The sequence below is a fragment of the Callorhinus ursinus genome, unplaced genomic scaffold (genome assembly GCF_003265705.2).
Source record: "Callorhinus ursinus isolate GAN/ISIS: 27379988/994484 unplaced genomic scaffold, GSC_fseal_2.0 scaffold1, whole genome shotgun sequence".
Classification (NCBI taxonomy): Eukaryota; Metazoa; Chordata; class Mammalia; order Carnivora; family Otariidae; genus Callorhinus; species Callorhinus ursinus.
The window spans coordinates 67,068,798-67,090,055 of NW_027397063.1; positions in this window are offsets into that span (position 1 = coordinate 67,068,798).

Below are 21,258 nucleotides of genomic sequence, written 5' to 3' on the forward strand. Positions count from 1 at the left end.
ATTAGTTTTTGATGTAGCGTTCCATGATTCATTGTTTGCATATGACACCCAGTGCTCCATTCAATACGTGCCCTCTTTAATACCCATCACCAGGCTAACCCATCCCCCCATCCCCCTCTCCTCGAGAACCCTCAGTTTGTTTCTCAGAGTCCATGGTTTCTCATGGTTCGTCTCCCTCTCCTAAGAGTTTTTAAGAAAACGGATAATAACAAATATTTGTAGAAGAACAGCAATACAGATGGCTTAAAATTTAAGCCCCCTCCTTAGTTTGGGGTTAGAAAAAGTGAATTTTGGAGTTTCCTTGGTTTAGAATTCTGATTTTATATCTGGCATAGCACATGGTCCTTAACACAAGTTGAATGAGAAATTTATCTAAAGAATTTTCATGATCTAGCACAAATCATGAATGCTTTTTCAGCTTTTGAAATTACCCAAATGCAAGTGTGTTTAGTATTATCTTAATTATGAATTTAATTTTTGACATATAATTCCATGTGTTTTAAGAGGTAACTACATTCAATAATTTGCTAGCTCTAATTTCATGAAGCATTTCCAGCCTGCTGAAGTAGTGGATAATCAGTAGACAAATATATTTATTATTTAGAGACCTTATGAGGTCATTTATATTTCCTTAAGCCTTAACTTCTGGCTCTAGATAATATGGAAAATGGCAATGACTATCTTGTAGTGTAGATCATACTTATACAGATTTGGTACTCAGCCTGGTACATGGTAGCATAGGATAAATGTATATATTTAAATAATAATGTATATAAATATTATTATTGTTGCAAATAGTCATAGTCAGTATTTTAAATACTTTCTTAATGACCAGGGAAACACCTTATTGTGCATATAGCCAGTCCTGTTGTAAAGAAAAATTTAAAATCTAAAGAAGAAAGAAATGAAAATATCATATTTCAATAGATTTATACTGACTACCCTAAGCACACCAAGAATACATATTTAAAACAAAACAAAAAAAAAGTGTTCTCTCCGCCCCCCAGGAGGCATTTTTGGTTCTTACATATAGAGATTTTAATATACTTACCTAAAATTTGTTGCTAACATAATAGACTGAAGTAATTATAAATTAAATTGGCCACACATTGTTAAAATGTCCCTATTACCCAAAGCAAACTACAGATTTAATGCAATCTCTACCAAAATACCAACAGCATTTTTCACAGAACTAGAACAAATAATTCTAAAATTTGTATGGAACCACAAAAGACCCTGAATAGCCAAAGCAATCTTGAGAAAGAAAAACAAAGCAGCAGGTATCACAGTCCCAGAACTCAAGATATACTACAGAGCTATAGTAATCACAACAGAATGGTACTGGCACAAAAATAGACAACATAGATCAATGGAGCAGAATAGAAGCCCAGATATAAACCCACACGTATATGGTCAATTAATCTATGACAGAGGAGGCAAGAACATATAATGGAGAAAAAATGGTCTCTTCAACAAATGATGCTGGGAAAACATGCAAAAGAATGATATCGGACCACTTTCTCATACCACACACAAAAATAAACTCAAAATGCATTAAAGACCTAAATGTGAGACCTGAAACCATAAAACTCCTAGAAGAAAACATAGGCAGTAATTTCTTTGACATCATCCAAAGATACTTTTTTCTAAGTATGTCTCCTGAGGCAAGGGGAACAACAGCAAAATTAAACTATTGATACTACAGCAAAATAAAAAGCTTTTGCACAGTGATGGAAAACCATCAGAAACATGACAAAGCAACCTACTGAATGGTAGAAGATATTTGCAAATGATACATTTGATAAGGGGCTGATATCCAAAATATTTAAAGAATTTATACAAGTCAACACCAAAAAACCCCAAATAATCCAATTAAAAATGGGCAGAAAACATAAACAGACATTTCTCCAAAGAACATACACAAATGGCCAATAGACTCATGAAAATATCACTAATCATCAGGGAACTGCAAATCAAAACCACAATGAGCTATCACCTCACACCTGTCAGAATGGCTGAAATCAAACACAACAAACAGGTGTGAGTGAGGATGTGGAGGAAAAAGAACACTTGTGCGCTATTGATGGAAATGTAAATTAGCACAGCCGCTGTAGAAAACAATATGGAGGTTCCTCAAAAAATTAAAAACAGTAATACCATATGCACCACTGAGTATTTACCCAAAGAAAACGAAAACAGTAACTTGAAAAGATAAATGCACCCCTTCATTTATTGCATCATTATTTACAACAGCCAAGATATGGAAGCAGCCCAAGGGTTCATTAATAAATAAATGCATAAAGATGTGGTATATATATATGGGATGGAATATTACTCAGCCATAAAAAGAATGAAACCTTGCCATTTGCAACAACACAGATAGATGTGGGTAAGGGTATACTGCTAAGTGAAATAAGCCAGTCAGAGAAAAACACATACCATATGATTTCACTCATGTATGGAAATTAAGAAATAAAACAAACAACAACAAAAGATAAACAAACAAACAAACAAAACCCTAGGCTCTTAGAACTGGTGGTTGCCAAAGAGGAGGTGGGTGAGGGGGTGACTGAAATAGATAAAGAGAATTACAAGTACACTTATGGTGATGAGCACTGAATATTGTCTAGGATTGTTGAGTCATATTGTACACCTGAAACTAATATAACACTGTATGTTAGTTATGCTTCAATGACAAGTTGAGACCACACAATAGAAAAATATTCATTTTCTAGGAGAATAGATAATAATATCTTCTTAAGATCAAATTTTGGGGGCACCTGGGTGGCTCAATCAGTTAAGTGACTGACTTTTTTTTTTTTACTTTAAATTTTTTATTGTTATGTTAATCACCATGCATTGCATCATTAGTTTTGATGTAGTGTTCCATGATTCATTGTTTGTGCACAACACCCAGTGCTCCAGGCAGAACGTGCCCTCTTTAATACCCATCACCAGGCTAACCCATCCCCCTACCCTCCTCCCCTCTAGAACCCTCTGTTTCTCAGAGTCCATCATCTCTCATGGTTCGTCTCCCCCTCCGATTTACTCCCCTTCAATCTTTCCCTCCTGTTATCTTCTTCTTTTATTTTTCTTAACATATATTGCATTATGTGACTGACTCTTGATTTTGGCTCAGGTCATAATCTCAGGGTTGTGATATGGAGTCTTGTGTGGGGCTCCACATTGGGCTTGGAGCCTGCTTAAAATTCTTTCTCTCCCTCTCCCTCCTTTCACCTCTCTCTTTCTCTCTTCCCCTCTCAAAAAAAAAAATCAAATTATGAAAACAATAAAACTCTCAAGGACACTATGGTTATTACCATAAACTTTAAAAGTGTTTTTTTTTAAAGATCTTATTTATTTATTTGAGAGAAAGTGAAAGAGAGAGAAAGCACAGAGGGAGAAGCAGACTCCCAGTTGAGCAGGGAGCCTGACGTGAGGCCCGATCCCAGGACCCTGAGATCATGACCTGAGCCGAAGGCAGACGCTCAACAAACTGGGCCATCCAGGCACCCCTAAAAGTGTTTTTATAACTAAAAAATGTACTTGTATCTATGGCAAAAGTTGACCACATAATATTTAATAAACAAAATAACCTAAAAGTTACTGTATTATTTGTTTAATTTGCTCATGAACTTCTTTCACATTAGCTATAGGATATTTAACTACTGATATTAAAAACAAGCAAGCATAACAGATCCATTTGAAAACTGCATTCGATTCTCTCCATTAAAAAGCAAAGTTTCCTATATACACAATGGAATATTATGCAGCCATCAAAAGGAATGAGATCTTGCTATTTGCAACGACATGGATGGAAGTGGAGGGTGTTATGCTGAGTGAAATAAGTCAATCAGAGAAAGACATGTATCATATGACCTTACTGATATGAAGAATTCTTAATCTCAGGAAACAAACTGAGTGTTGCTGGAGTGGTCGGGGGTGGGAGGGATGGGGTGGCTGGGTGATAGACATTGGGGAGGGTATGTGCTATGGTGAGCGCTGTGAATTGTGCAAGACTGTTGAATCACAGATCTGTACTTCTGAAACAAATAACGTAACATATTTTAAGAAAAAAGAAAAAGAAGAAGATAGCAGGAGAGGAAGAATGAAGGGGAGTAAGTCAGAGGGGGAGACGAACCAGGAGAGATGATGGACTCTGAAAAACAAACTGAGGTTTCTAGAGGGGAGGAGGGTAGGGGGATGGGTTAGCCTGGTGATGGATATTAAAGAGGGCACATTCTGCATGGAACACTGGGTGTCATGAACAAACAATGAATCATGGAACACTACACCAAAACAAATGATGCAATATATGGTGATTAACATAACAATAAAAAATTTAAAAAAAAAGCAAAGTTTCCTTCACTTTTAAATTTGCATTACTTTAACTTGGAGAGAATATGGTGACAATGATTCTGCATCATCTGATCTATAGCAGGCTACCCATTTCCTAGGGAAAAAGTAATGAGTTTATCATAAATAAAACTGATGGACATAGTGGCAGTTCCTTAGTCATTCCTGGGGATGGGCACAGAGAGGGAAATTATTTGAACTGCAATTATATTTAGTTTTTAAAACTGTATTTATGATTTAGAGAAGAGTCAAGAATGAGCAAAAAAAATTAAGCAGTTATTAGGGGTTTTATGGAAACTGAATAAATGAATGGTTTCAGTGGGAAGCCAAATGTAAGTATATATATAAAAAATAACAGACTGGCAGGAAACTCTCTGTTTCCTTGAAATAATACATTAAAAATGAAGACAACCATTCTTGAAATACAATGACAAAGCAAATAAAAATGATTTCCCCATTCTGAGGCCTTTCCAGAGTTAGGGCATTACTTGTCTATTGGCTTTTTTTTTTTAATTTTTTTAAGATTTTATTTATTTGACAGAGACATAGAGAGAGAGGGAACACAAGCAGGGGGAATGGGAGAGGGAGAAGCAGGGAGTCCGACCTGGAATCATGACCTGAGCTGAAGGCAGACGCTTAACGACTGAGCCACACAGGCGCCCCTGTCTATTGGCTTTTTGATTGAATCCTTAATTTGACATTCAACTTTACAGGAGGCTGTTAATTCTCATACACCATTCTATATTCTACTTTTATTATCGAAACATGGTTCAAAATCTTACATATCCAGGTAGCTCCTTTTCTCTGTAAATTATATTCTAATAATATATAACAATCTTATTTTGTTTGATTTGTTTAAATAACAAATTATTGTGTCTACATGACAGATATTGTATTAAGTCCTGTGAAAAATAGAATAATTAGATATAGTCATTTTCCTGAAGAAACTTACAACCAAAGGGGAAGAAATAAATATAAAGATAAATTACATATGTATAAATAACTAAATATACAGGCATATAAAAATGCATGAATACATGCACACTCTCAATAGATATGGGAGAAAAAAATGAAGTTAAAAAAAGTTATTAAGGAATAGAACTTCAAACAGTGTCTTCTAAAACAGAAAGAAGGTGAAGGGAACAGTCAGTATTTTGAGGGATCTTTTGAACTCGGGATAAGAGATCTTATTACTAAGTTGGGACAGTAAAAGGTGTGAGATGTGAGGAGAAGGTCAATGCTGGTGCAAAACTACTTGAAGGATGCATACAATTCACTAGGGAATGACAGAGGAAAAGAAACTTCTGGTAAACAGAATAGTATGAGAAAAACATGGTTTCCTCTAAGAAAATGAAGACAAACCTAGTACTACACAATTTTTTTTTACATTTTAAAAAGTTCAAAAAATTGTAAGCAAACACTATTAGAAGAGCAGGGATTAAACGTTTTTAAGAGTTACACATTTAAAAAATCTTTTTGAGTTTTTTCAGTGATATGTGTAGATGGAAGGAGGCTTTCCCTAATATTTGCAGGGTCTGGGCAAATGCACAAATGATTGTCACATACCATATAGGGAAATGTCTTCTTACACTGACCTAGAAGGCAAGGTAGAAGCTTAGAATTATCTAATTGCCAGAAAATTGGCAATGCATGCAGCACTAGCCCTGGCTCAAGAATAGCACACTCCGCCCTTCTATCCCTAACTCCATCGACCTGTACTGTGAGGGGCCATGTACAAATGTGGACACCCCAGTCCACATATTCAGGTTCTCTTTTCATAGCCACAAAAGGGCACCTAGTGGTGTGGTTCATTTGGGGAGAAAGGACTACAAGAGGAGGCCCAAGTTCATTCAGGCAGCTTGAGCAAAGAATCCCAAGATCTTGAGTCCCCAAACTATGGTCTAGAAGTTGGGGTGTGGTTCTGATTAGGCATGCCCCTTGGCTTACTCAGATTCCTCACCTTGTAGGAGGAACACAGCCAGAGGAGGACCAGAGTGGAGAACTTCTAAAGCAGGGCTACTCCAAGAGTGGTATACCAACTGACACCATGAACTGCTTATTACTGGCCCATGATGAAATAAAGGACTTTACCAGATGGTAAATAAACCATATCATTAAACATGTTATTTTAGGTGACAGTTTTCTTCTTTCCTTGGGATAACTTGCTAAAGAAATCAATGTTAGCTTACATCCTGATGCAAGCTCTTTATCTTATCCTGGATCCACCCATGAAGTGGTACTCATCTACAGTATTTGGCTAAAACTGGGGCCGCTCTTGACCAAGTCCAGAAGTTAGAGTTACAAGAGACCAATAAAAACAAACAATAAGAATCAAACATGTTTGATGCACAACATATACCCAAATAGGTATTTCCAACATAGGGCTAAATATCTCCATTGTTCAAGACAGTCCCGTCAGAGGCAAAGTCACTAGTAAATTCACATTATATTCTTCCTAGTTTTAGCATCAGTGTAACTGAAGGATGCAAAAGACAAAATATGAAGACTCTGGATGTTAAATACTTAAAAAACAAGACAAAACCCATAAAGATACGTTCTTCAGATGTGTCCTAACCATGTATTGTTTTCTTTCTAGACTACTGCTACTAGTCATAATGAAATACAATGATTTTATGAAAATGATTTTGGTAATCTAATATAAAACCATAGATGTGAAAAAAATTAATGACAGTTTTCAACTCAGGCTAATTAATTTACTGCTAAATGACAAAAGTGATGAATTTTAAGAATACTGTAATACTGTAGACACTGCCCGAACTCTGCAACCAGTTTTCTCCCTTTTTTTTTTTTTTTAAGTAGGCTCCAAGTCCAGCACGAAGACCAACACAGGGCTTGAACTCATGATCCCGAGATCAAGACATGAGCTGAGATTAAGAGTCAGACTTTAACGGACCGAGCCACCCAGGTGCTCCTGCAACCAAATGTTTTTATATCAGGACCATACAAAAGATTCAGTTGGAGCTATTGTAACAGATGTTCTGATATCTTCTAATTTAAAGATGTCAGAAATATTAACATTCAAATGTATAGAGTTGATTACTTAGGAGTTGTCTTCCAATAACTAGAGATTTTCCCTAAAGAATCACTCTAAGGGAAGATGTTTAATACATTTGCCTCTTTGTTTTAACAGATGTTAAAAGACTGGCTATCAAAGACACTTTAGCTTCAAAAATATTTCACTTGAATATTAATCAGTAATAAAATGATCTAATCTTGGAAATTGCAGTGTCATTCCATTAGAAAATGGATTTAATTTATACACATTTATTTTGCATACTTTAGAACAGTTTATTTTACAGTAGCAGAATACCACTGAAATACTAAATCTAATAGACATTAAAAAAGAAAAATCAGCAGAGTGAATATAAGATCATTTCAAAAGAAGTTAATTTGAGCTCAACAGCTGTAGAGTGCAATTTCATTCTTACAAGGGCTCAAGTGTGCAGATCCAGGAAAGAGCAATTGAAACCTCTTTAAATCTAATCTAGCCCCTGGCTTTAAAGCTCATTTGGCTCTAGGGATGATCCAGATGTTCAGGTTCCTTTTAGGTCATGACTGAATGAAATCTAAGCATGGAATTCAAAAATGCCCCAACAACAAGAGGTCATGAAGACTGGCTTGTTGATCACCTTCTTTTTATAGATATGGAAACTGAGTTCTGGAAAGAGAAAGTGACTTTTCATGAAACTTCAGGGTAAATAACTTTAGACGCATAGAAAAATGAAATGATTTTCCTCTATAAATCAGGATGCACCCTCTACTACTGCTGCCTCTGAAACTTATCTTATTTTTTTATTTTTTTTTCGAGCATTCTGAATGATTTTATTACAGGGGAAAAATAACAGATCCAACTGTCTTTTTATTTTCCTTTATTTTCACTACCTAAGAATAAACAAATGAATACAAAGAAAAGAAAGAGAGAGAGAGAAAGGGAGAAAAAAGAGGCCGTTCCCAGGATACAAATCCATTGCTTAAAAAATGTTCTCTTGGATACAAACATGTGCTTACGAATGTGAGTAGGTGGTGTTCCCTCTGTTGGGACCCGAGGAGACACCTTTCTACGCTCTGAGTGCAGGGGATGATGTGTAAAGAAAGGGCACGAATTCCCACTCACAGCCAGGGCAGGTGAGGAGGTGGAGAGCAATGGTCTTCCTGGAGGCCACTGAAGCAGGATGAGAGGATTGTCGTGAGCTCCCTGTGGGAAGCCACATGCATTTGCCAACAGAAACGGCAGGGTATACTCTTGGATCAGGATGGGAGAAGAAAACACAGATATCATGTCTTTTTCTTTTCCAAGCAACACAGGCACTTGGTCACAGCTGGAAACTGTTCATTTCAAGACCTCTCCAGAACTTCTTAGCAGCTCCCTTCTAATTCTAAGGCCCCAGGGGAGGCTGACCGGTAGTGTGTGTGCACACTCCTCTCAGGATGACCAACGTCCTCAGTGGGCCTTTGAGGTGAAAACAGAGGCCTGCGAGTATTTAATTTTCCATAGTGAAACTTATCTTATTAATTACCTTCTCTTAGTCACCCAAGCTTACTAAGAATAAGTTGTGATTTATAAGAAGCACATTTTTTCTAGGATGGACTATCCAATTTTTGATACATAGCCAATCATTTAGTCTTTCAGCCAAATATATGCTGAGCAAAGTACAGCTGGATGGACATCATGAATCACAGAAAGATGGTTAAAACATGTTTAGCACCCTTACTATCATCAAAAGCGCACCATCTATAAGGGATGATAAGAAACAGATACAAATAACTGATGTGATATTTATGCTACAATTTTTGAGGGATCCAATTTATAGGTAATGAGTAAAGACTATATCCCATAGAGTAGATGGGGGTTTGAAGATCAAAGCTTCAAAGATGAAATCCTGGCTGGGATTCAAAGTGTTTCCCTGGGAAGGAGTGAACACAGAGCAAGTTGCCAAGGCAAGCTGGCAGTTCAAGGATGCAACAGAAGTGATTATAGGAAGCAGATACCAGAGCCTAGCTGAGAAGGAAAGTTGATAGAGTATGTAACTAAGAGAAGGAAAAGGAAAAGAACCAGTTCACTACAGTTACAGCCCAGGAAGGTTACAGCTGAAGTAGTGTCAGAATAAAAGAACTTGATCCAAACCAGCTTTATTTGAAAGTAAGTGGCAGGTTCTATACCCTATTCTGGGTACTTATGTTTGAAGTGGGGAGGCAGCATTCAGTGATTGTTAAAGAAGTCTATACTTCTATTTTACATCAGACAACAGACACACTAGACTATGCCTATCAAATCCAACTAATAATGAGTACAGACAGGTCCCACTTAGGTCCATTTATTTGAGATTTTTTTTTCTAGTGAGGTTTTCAAATTGTTTGAGAACAAATCAGTGTAATATGATCCTAAGAATGAATTCTAAGGACAGCAATATTCTATTGTATAATTGTTTTTTTCTTTAAAGATTTATTTATTTGAAATGGAGAGAGAGTAGGGGTGGGGGCAGAGGGAGAGAGAGAATCCTGAAGCAGACTCCCCACTGAGCACAGAGCCCTAGGCAGGGCTTGATCCTAGGACCCAGAGATCATGACCTGAGCTGAAATCAAGAGTTGGGCACTTAACTGACTGACCCACCCAGGTACCCTTCTTGGATAATTTCATATAATCATCTTAATCATAGAGAAGTTTAAGAAATATATAGGAAAAAATACAAGTAATAATCACTCATAACTCATCAACAAGGACCGAAAGTAACTATTGCTAAAATTCTGGTTTTATGTGTGAATATGTGTATATGTAAGAGGTTATTAAATGTCCACTTTTAGAAAATATTTTACTGTATGCCTTGGAAACTCATGAAAATAAACCTCATTAATAATCAAAGAAATACATTTAGAAAGATGAAACTATTTTCCAACAAATTAGAAATGACACAGCTATATAGAGAAGAATGAAACTTGACCATTATCTTACACCGTACACAAAGATAAACTCTAAATGGATGAAAGACCTCAATGTAAGATAGAATCCATCAAAATCCTAGAGGAGAACATAGGCAGTAACCTCTTCGACATCGGCCACAGCAACTTCTTTCAAGACACATCTCCAAAGGCAAGGGAAACAAAAGCAAAAATGAACTTTTGGGACCTCATCAAGATAAAAAGCTTCTGCACAGCAAAGGAAATAATCAACAAAACTAAGAGGCAACCCATGGAATGGGAGAAGATATTTGCAAATGGCATTACGATAAAGGGCTGGTATCCAAGATCTATAAAGAACTTCTCAAACTCAACACCCAAAAAACAAATAATCAAGTCAAAAAATGGACATGAACAGACACTTCTCCAAAGAAGACATATGAATGGCTAATAGACACACGGAAAATGTTCAATATCATTAGCCATCAGGGAAATTCAAATCAAAACCACATTGAGATACCACCTTATAGCAGTGAGAATGGCAAACATTAACAAGGCAGGAAACAGCAAACGCTGGAGAGGATGTGAAGAAAGGGGAACACTCTTACACTATTGGTGGGAATTCAAGCTGGTACAGCCACTTTGGAAAGCAGTATGGAGATTCCCCAAAAAGTTAAAAATAGAGCTACCCTATGACCCAGCAATTGCACTACTGGGTATTTACCCCAAAGATACAGATGTGATGAAAAGAAGGGCCACATGCACCCCAATGTTCATAGCAGCAATGTCCACAATAGCCAAACTGTGGAAGGAGCCGAGATGCCTTTCAACAGACGAATGGGTAAAGAAGATGTGGTTCATATAGACAATGGAATATTACTCAGCCATCAGAAAGGATGAATACCCACCATTTTCATTGACATGGATGGAACTGGAGGGGATTATGGTAAGTGAAATAAGTCAAGCAGAGAAAGACAATTAATCATATGGTTTCACTCATATGTGGAACATAAGGAATAGAACAGAGGACATTAGGGGAGAGAAGGGAAAACTGAAGAGGGGAGGAAATCAGAGGGGGAGACAAACCATGACAGACTATGGACTCTGGGAAAAAATATGAGGGTTTCAGAGGGGAGGGGGCTGGGGGAATGGGTTAGTCCTGTGATGGGTATTAAGGAGGGCTCATGTTGTAATGAGCACTGGGTGTTATGCACAAACAATGAATCATGGAACACTACATCAAAAACTAATGATGTACTGTATGGTGACTAACATAACATTAAAAAGAATAAAAGAAAGAAATGACATAATTAGTGTTCTAGTTGAGCCGATGTTCTAGGTGAAAGCGACGGAAAAAGGACCTACCTGTCACCATGTGGAAGAAGTAAGCTATCCTCAGCGAGGATCCTCAAATATCTTACACACAGAGAAAACAAATGATCAGTATTTTAAGCCACTAAGCTTTGAGTTAATTATGCAGCATAGTTAACAGAAATAAGATTACCTCATGTGTAGTATGAAACATTAGTACCTCGTAAGCTAGTTTTGAACTAGGGAACTAGCATCTAGAAACAATTCCGTACCTAGAATTGGTCACTGAAAGGTGACCCTTTCAAAGGCAGAATCTCTAGACTTGGAAATGAGTTGCCATTTTCTATATGTGTTATTTCTATATACAGCATTTCTTTTAAGATTTTGACCATAAACTAGTGTCTTATGTGCTATTTCTTATAACATTTTGCTTATGTGGTATTGTCATGTTTATTAATAACATAATAATGTGTTTTATGGTTATGTCCTATCTCTGCACATGTTGGAAGGTGGGTCATTTAACAAACTAAGTCAGCATTTGAATCTAATTGCAGTGTATGGCAGTCTGGACACAAAGGGTTCCCACGAAGGAGTTTTGGATTAGAGGGAAAGATCCTAGTTCTTGCAATGATTTGAGGTTGTAGGCTAGTGCTTTGGCAAGCCTGGGGCTCCTCTGAGTCCCCCATTCCTCATTTCCAAACAGAGGGGGAGAGAGCTGTTGATGTCTAAATTGTCATCTAATCAAATCTTAAGAATCTGGACTTACAGTACCAAACCACGTATTTTAGACAATGTTTATTGTAACTTATCTCTTAAACACATTGCATAACACAAGGAAGGATTGTGAATAGGTCTTAGATTTCTAAAAGCTAATTGGTGTAATTTCAGATGATGGCTACTGGAGAGAGGAGTGTCATAACTGAGATCAGGTGATTAACTTTTTTGATGCAGAAATTAATTCTAAGACCTAGAAATGAACCAGAGTTCTATGAGTAAATCCACTTTATAAGGCATCAAGATTCTGCATTACTTTATACAAATATTTCAAGGCAACCTAGACAAAATATTTTTAAAAATTACAGCAAGTATTTTAGAAAGATGAAAATTAGGGCACCTGGGTGGCTCAGTCGGTTAAGCATCTGCCTTCGGCTCAGGTCATGATCCCAGGGTCCTGGGATCAAGTCCCACATCGGGCTCCCTGCTCAATGGGGAGGCTGCTTCTCCCTCCCCTGTTCCCCCAGCTTGTGCTCTCCCTCTCTTTCTCTCTCAAATAAATAAATAAAATCTTTAAAAAAAAAGATGAAGGGTGCCTTGGTGGCTCAGTTGGTTAAGCGACTGCCTTCGGCTCAGGTCATGATCCTGGAGTCCCGGGATCGAGTCCCACATCAGGCTTCCTGCTCAGCAGGGAGTCTGCTTCTCCCTCTGGCCCTCTTCCCTCTCGTGCTTTCTATCTCTCATTTTCTCTCTCTCTCTCAAATAAATAAATAAAATCTTTAAAAAAAAGATGAAAATTAAACTGGGCACATGCAGGAAAGAATAATTAGGATGGTGAAGTACTTGACACCATGATGTTAGGGGAAAGAACTGGAATATTTATTCTGGAAAACGGATTGGAGGAAGGTGTGTAGTAGCAAAGAGGACAGATTATTCTTTGTGGTCCTTAGGGGAAGAACAAGAATGGGTTGGTGGGATTAAAGAGAGAAGTATTTTCCTCATTATCTGGAAGAACTTGTGAAACTGAATGGAGGAAATCACATTTAAAATGGAGTCCGGAGGCCAGAAGGGGGAGTTCTCAAGCCTTACTACTCTTCATCAGTTGCAGATGCAAACAGGAAGAGACATACCTTGCATTCCTGATGGGAAAAAGCCTACTCTAGTATTCCAGCAGGAGAAAGGAGGAATTTCTCTTCACCCAGCAACAGGTCAGCCAATAATACTGCAACACAGCCAGTGAGAAACTGGCATCACCCTGAACTCTGGCGTTCCTCCAATGGACTTTTGTCCAAACAACTGCTCCCAATTCCATCCTTTTCTCTATAAAGTAATGCTCCCCTCCTTTGATCTCCAGACTTGTTTATGGTTTGCCATAGCTTGCATGTCCCAAATTGCAATTTCTCTGCTATTCCCAAATAAACCCATTTTTCTCGCAAAACCAATGGCTATTTTACAAGGCTGGCATTCTTAAAATTCCCTCATAAAGGACTCAAACAGATTAGAATCGCGTGAGAGAAACTCTTCAAGAACTAGTTTCATTTTCTAGTTACTCCAAGAGTCTAGGTGATCAGTTTATATGCATAAAGATACTTCTGATTTAAGAAAGAAGCTTGGGTACAGACTGTTCCTCCTGGACCTGGGGCAGGAGAAGGGCAAAGGCTCAAGGTTGCACTTTGGGGATGGTTAATACTGCAGATCTTTTGAAGGATGGTAGAATCAACTCCCAGGGATTACAGGTCTGAAGCATTCCCAAGGTTAGCCAACCTTCAAAGACAAACACACATTTCTCTAAATGCTCCTGCACCAAAATTACATCAATGTGTTCTTTAATTCTTGTGTTTTAAAACCCATGATTTTCTTGTGGTGAGTGCCTCAGAGCCATTGGAGGCCTCGAGGATGAGGACTTGCCAAAGCCAGTTGTGGCCCGGGTGCTTGTGCCAGCTGGATGGTCATGCTTAACTCTGGGTTTCTTATTTTCCTTCTTCTTGCAGCTTTGAGTAAAGGGCCTTTTCTTGGCTTTCTTGTGCCACAAATACTGGACTCTGGGCTGAAGTCATCTTCAGAACTAGGCTGTCATAGGGTACCTCTGAGGGAAAGTAAGATTTATTTTCCTTTCTAAGGGATTTGACCAGAACCATTTTCTACCTAGGAGCTTCCATTAAAAAATTCAGAACACACTTTGATTCTTCACATTTCTTAGAAGAAGAAAAGATTTTCTTTGCATACTTCATAGCTTGAACACACATCCTTATTAACACAATGGGCTCCAGCCATGTGCATGTGCTTTCAGATTCCTGGATAAACTGCTGATGCACCGAAACACAAGCTACAGTTATACATAAGAAAGGAGCAGTATCAAAACGTTATTGCCATTCTGGCTTTTCAGACTGCAATTTTAGTACTATTGAGTTTCCTAGATTCCCCATCAAACCATGGTGGAGACAAGAGCTGAAGAACGCAATACAGATCCCCCAATTTACAAATGAACAAATATTTGCCCTAAGATGTTGAGTGATTGATTGAACATACAAGGCAAGTCTCTTTATTCCTTGCCCGGGGCTCTACCAACCACACCCTGCTTATTCATAAGACATTTTCTCAGCCTCCATGGAATTCCGAAGGCTGTGACTAAGTGTCTGGCTACTGTAATAAAGGAGCCTCTCAAAGAAGAAAGAGCCCAGAAATCAGAGTTATTTGGTTAAACTAGGTACCAAATACAGGGTCTTATATTAAATATTCAAATATAAGCTTCTTTCCTTCTAAAAATCTCAAATGGAAAAAAAACCAAAAAATTGAGTGTATTCATAGCATATAAGACAGGAAGACTAATTGCTTAAAGCATCTTGAAATATAGGAAAATATAAGAAAATCTTGTTATATACATTCTAAAGGTAGCATACGTGTGACTATAAGACATGAAGTCCATCTTTATGTGTGCATATTATAAATCAGTTTGTATGCAAATGCATTAAATATGATTATCAGCTTCATTTTTTGTTCTTAATATTCTATATATTATACATTGCTAACATTCAAGTGTTTAATAATATTTTTATTAGTTTTCTTTCAGCTGATAGCAATATAGATCACTCTTTGATCCACTTTCATGGCAGAAGTTGAAATGTTGACAGGGAATTTCAGATCTTTGCAACACCAGTATGTGAGTTTAAGGAAATTTGCGTTTCTTATCTTTGGAAAGCCAAGCCAATTCAACACACATTTATCTAGTGCTACTTTAGAATGTGCTACCTATACCTAGGGGCAATTAAGGTTATAAAGAAGAAAAATGCAGTAACATGTATGAAGAATCTGATCATGTGCTCATGGATTGGAAAATGCAGGAGGAGCTCAGGATTTGTGACATCTTGTGCCCAAAGTCTGTAGAGTGGTGGCAGGAGGCCATATGGTGAAGATGAATCTAGAAGAGTGAAGAGCTTGGATCTTATTCTACCCTATGAACCCTACTGCCCATCTTCCACCATATTTAAAAATACATTAAAGGAGGGCGCCTGGGTGGCTCAGATGGTTAAGCATCTGCCTTCGGCTCAGGTCATGATCCCAGGGTCCTGGGATCGAGTCCCGCATCGGGCTCCCTGCTCCTTGGAAGCCTGCTTCTCCCTCTGCCTCTCTCTCTCTCTCTCTGTCTCTCATGAATAAATAAATAAAATCTTTAAAAAAAAATACATTAAAGGAGCTTTAGGAAAGATAAAACTCTGGAGGTAGATAGCCCGGGTTCAAAAACTTGGCTTCTCTACTTCATATGTAACTTTGGACAAATACTTTTCTTACCATGCCTCTGGTTAGACAGTTGCCATATGGGGATAAACATATTATAGGCTTCATTTAGTTCTTGTGGGGAATACGTAATGAGTATGTTCATGTTGAGTAAATGCTCAATACATCTTGGCTATTATTACACCTATTAGTACAAAAAATTCATATTTTATTTTAGTGAATTTTATTTCTGGAAGAATTCTTTAATGTGAAACGTTTGATTTCAATACTATCCTCTTTGTGACTTAGTATTATTTTTTTCTCTTTAAATTTTTTATTGTTCTGTGAATCACCATATTACATCATTAGTTTTTGATGTAGTGTTCCATGATTCATTGTTTGTGCACAACACCCAGTGCTCCATGCAGAACGTGCCCTCTTTAATACCCATCACCAGGCTAACCCATCCCCCTACCCTTCTCCCCTCTAGAACCCTCAGTTTGTTTTTCAGAGTCCATCGTCTCTCATGGTTCATCTCCCCCTCTGACTTATTCCCCTTCATTCTTCCCCTCTTGCTATCTTCTTTTTTTTTTCCTTAACATATATTGCATTATTTGTTTCAGAGGTACAGATCTGTGATTCAACAGTCTTGCACAATTCACAGCGCTCACCATAGCACATACCCTCCCCAATATCTATCACCCAGCGACCCCATCCCTCCCACCCCACCCCCACTCCAACAACCCTCAGTTTGTTTCCTGAGATTAAGAATTCCTCATATCAGTGAGGTCATATGATACATGTCTTTCTCTGATTGACTTATTTCACTAAGCATAACACCCTCCAGTTCCATCCACGTCGTTGCAAATGGCAAGATCTCATCCCTTTTGATGGCTGTATAATATTCTATTCTCTCTCTCTCTCTCTCTCTCTATATATATATATATATATATTATCCATTCATCTGTTGATGGACATCTTGGCTCTTTCCACAGTTTGGCTATTGTGGACATTGCTGCTTTAAACATTGGGGTGCACGTACCCCTTCGGATCCCTACATTTGTATCTTTGGGGTAAATACCCAGTAGTACAATTGCTGGGTCGTATGGTAGCTCTGTTTTCAACTTTTTGAGGAACCTCTGTACTGTTTTCCAGAGTGGTTGCACCAGCTTTCATTCCCACCAACAGTGTAGGAGGGTTCCCCTTTCTCTGCATCCCCGCCAACATCTGTCGTTCCCTGACTTGTTAATTTTAGCCATTTTGACTGGTGTGAGGTGGTATCTCATTGAGGTTTTGATTTGGATCTCCCTGATGCCGAGCGATGTTGAGCACTTTTTCATGTGTCTGTTGGCCATTTAGATGTCTTCTTTGGAAAAATGTCTGTTCATGTCTTCTGCCCATTTCTTGATTGGGTTATTTGTTCTTTGGGTGTTGAGTTTGATAAGTTCTTTACAGATTTTGGACACTAGCCCTTTATCTGGTATGTCATTTGCAAATATCTTCTCCCATTCTGTTGGTTGTCTTTTGGTTTTGTTGACTATTTCTTTTGCTGTACAAAAGCTTTTTATCTTGATGAAATCCCAATAGTTCATTTTTGCCCTTGCTTCCTTTGCCTTTGGTGATGTTTCTAGGAAGAAGTTGCTGCGGCTGAGGTCGAAGAGGTTGCTGCCTGTGTTCTCCTTTAGGATTTTGATGGACTCCTGTCTCACATTTAGGTCTTTCAACCATTTTGAGTCTATTTTTGTGTGTGGTGTAAGGAAAGGTCCAGAACTGAAAGCTTTCTCCCTAAGGTCAGGAACATGGCAGGGATGTCCACTATCACCACTGCTATTCAACATAGTATTAGAAGTTCTAGCCATAGCAATCAGATAACAAAAAGAAGTCAAAAGCATCCAAATCAGCAAAGAAGAAGTCAAACTCTCACTGTTTGCAGATGATATGATACTTTATATGGAAAACCCAAAAGACCCCACCCCAAAACTGCTAGAACTCATACAAGGATTCAGTAAAGTGGCAGGATATAAAATCAATGCACAGAAATCAGTGGCATTCCTATATACCAACAACAAGACAGAAGAGAGAGAAATCAAGGAGTCGATCCCATTTACAATTGCACCCAAAACCATAAGATACCTAGGAATAAATCTAACCAAAGAGGCAAAGGGTCTGTACTCCGAAAACTATAAAATACTCATGAAAGAAATTGAGGAAGACACAAAGAAATGGAAAAACGTTCCATGCTCATGGATTGGAAGAACAAGTATTGTGAAGATGTCGATGCTACCTAGAGCAATCTACACATTCAATGCAATCCCCATCAAAATACCATCCACTTTTTTCAAAGAAATGGAACAAATAATCCCAAAATTTGTATGGAACCAGAAAAGACCCTGAATAGCCAGAGGAATGTTGAAAAAGAAAAGCGAAGCTGGCGGCATCACAATTCCGGACTTCCAGCTCTATTACAAAGCTGTCATCATCAAGACAGTATGGTACTGGCACAAAAACAGACAGATAGATCAGTGGAACAGAATAGAGAGCCCAGAAATGGACCCTCAACTCTATGGTCAACTCATCTTTGACAAAGCAGGAAAGAATGTCCAATGGAAAAAAGACAGTCTCTTCAACAAATGGTGTTGGGAAAATTGGACATCCACATGCAGAAGAGTGACTTAGTATTATTTTAAATGAACTGGAGCTATGGAGATAAGGTTATATTCTGAAAAGGAGGATAGGAACTAGCTTGATTAGGCTGGAATCTTGGCTCTACTAAGTGTTTGACAACAAAAAAATAATTTAATTTCTCAGAGAATCATCTCCTTGGCTGTAAAGTGGGGATGATTTCTGTCCTGCTTCACTCTTCTAGTTTCCTAGAGGTCACTGTCATTGACTGAGACTGGAAAAGTAAGTAGGAAGCAGACCCAGGCAAGGTCTTGCAGATGGTCTTAAGGATTTGGTCTTCATTCCACAGGAAATGGAAAGCTATGTGAAGATTTTTGGTAGGAGAGAGAGTGACCAAATATTAGTTTTTTTAAAGACCATGCTGACAGCAACATGGAGCATGTGTTGGAGGAAAGTGAGAGTAGATGAAGTATGCCATATCAGAGTCCATTACAGGTAAACAGTAACAATGGCCTCATTTGAGGCGCAGGCACTGGGAACTGAGTGATGTGTGGACTGAGAACTATCTTGGAGATAGCACTAACTGGTGAAGCTGGTTTGGGAGGAAAGAGAATGGGAACGAGTCAAAGATGATGAGCGGGTGTGGCCTTGAACAGGTGGTAGAAAGTGGGGTCACTGACTAGGCTACACTGAGCAAGCAGCACTGAATGAAGAGCAAATGCTATTGGGGAGGAGGAAGATAACAAGGTAGTTTTGAATGTGTGTGGATTTCAAGGTGCCTATGAAGCATCTAAATATAATTGTGAAATAGACAGATGGATAAATGGCCTGGATCTAAAAAAAAAAAAAAAAAAGTTTGGGTTAGTGGTATAGATTTGGTATCCATTAAAATATCAGTGGTCATTGAAACCAGAGGAGTGGAATTGGTGATATAGTTCTAGATAGAGGATGGAGAATAGAGGACAGGAAGTCCTAGGACAGATCCATAAAAAAATGTTAGAGTTCAATAATGGAAGACGAGCCTTCAAATAAGACTACAATAAGCAGCCAGGAAAAAGAAAAGTAGAAGTTTGTAAGTTTTAAAGGCTAAAGGAACAAAATACTTTCAGGAGAAGAAAGTGACCATTTTGTAGGTAACTGAGTGATCTTAATAAGCTAAGGAATGAACAGTTTCTCCTAGATTTGGTAAAAGAGAAGACATTGAAAATAATGGTGAGGCAGTTTTGGTGGAACATAAAGGGGGAATCAGACTGCAGAGGGTGGAGTAATTCTCTTGCAGTGTTAAAACTGGTGATTATGAATCTATAAGGAAATCTATCAGTCCAGCTGTGATTTTTTTTCTCCAATAGTGCATTTTACCTTGGGTGCAGGCACAGAAAATTTGAGAATTCAAAAATCACATTGATTCAGGGGATGTAGTTTGTTGGCGAGGTGGAATGAAAGGGGAATGGACAGGGAATTTAGGGAAGAGAGTGGTGGCAGCAATGATCCTGGACATTGACCGGATAGAAGGAGCATACAGAGCTGATAGATGGAAGCAAGCAGGGGATTTGAAACAATCAATGATTGCATTGAGGCTGAAGTTCAGTTGTTCTAAGGGTGAAGGAGCCAATAAGTTGGAATTTATAGGAGGATACTGTGTTCAGAATCCGAGATTTTGTTATTATTTGTCTGACAAGCAGAGTAGCTTAGGTGCTGACCAGAGAAAGTTTGCACTTTGGGAAAGAACTATTCATTTTCCTTGTTATCGACTGAGAGCTTGAGGCCTTGATCTCAAGTACCCGTTTGTGGCTCCGAAAGTGACAGAGTGGTATGACTGATTGAGAGCTAATGTCTCAGAGGAGACTCCAGGGCTGGAGAGCAGTGGGGTTAAACTCCAGGGAGGAAATTTGGATAAATGGGTCTTGAGCTGAAAAGTGAAATCTGAGTTGGCAGTACAGATGTGAGATCCATCTGAATACAGGTGATCAAAAGAAATCTATGCAAGTTCAAAATCTAATTTTTCAGATTTCAGAATATTTTGCAGTTTAGGTCACAGAATGTAGTTTTTTGTTTGTTTTTGTTTGTTTGTTTGTTTTGTTTTACTACAAACAAAATACATGTTAACAATGTTACAAATCACCTACAAGCCAAAAGAGGAAAATGAAAATAACATATAATCTCACCATAGAGCTAAACACTATTATTATCTGACATGTATCTCACTCAGGTCTCTTTCCTGGAGGCATATGCATATCTAGTTAAGTTTTATAGAAACAAGCCAGGACTGCACATATCGTTATATAGTATTTTTTTTGTTAAGATAGGTATCATTAATATTGTTGTCACTAAATATCTACAATGTAGCTTTTCACTCCCCACAAAGCAATATTTATCTGTCCAGCCCCAGATACGAAGAACATTCAAAGGACATATTCTAGTTTTTAATTCCACGTTGAAAGAGAGAAGTTTTCAAAGCACTGACTAGGTGTGTGGTTTGGGGTATGTCTCTTCTCTTTAAGCCAGGGTGTTGAAAGGATTGGATTAGTGGATCTGTAAAATCTTTTAGAGCTCTATAATTTCTGTTCTGTTCTATTTTATTCTCTTCTATTTTAAAAACATTAACTGGTAACATCCTACTAAATT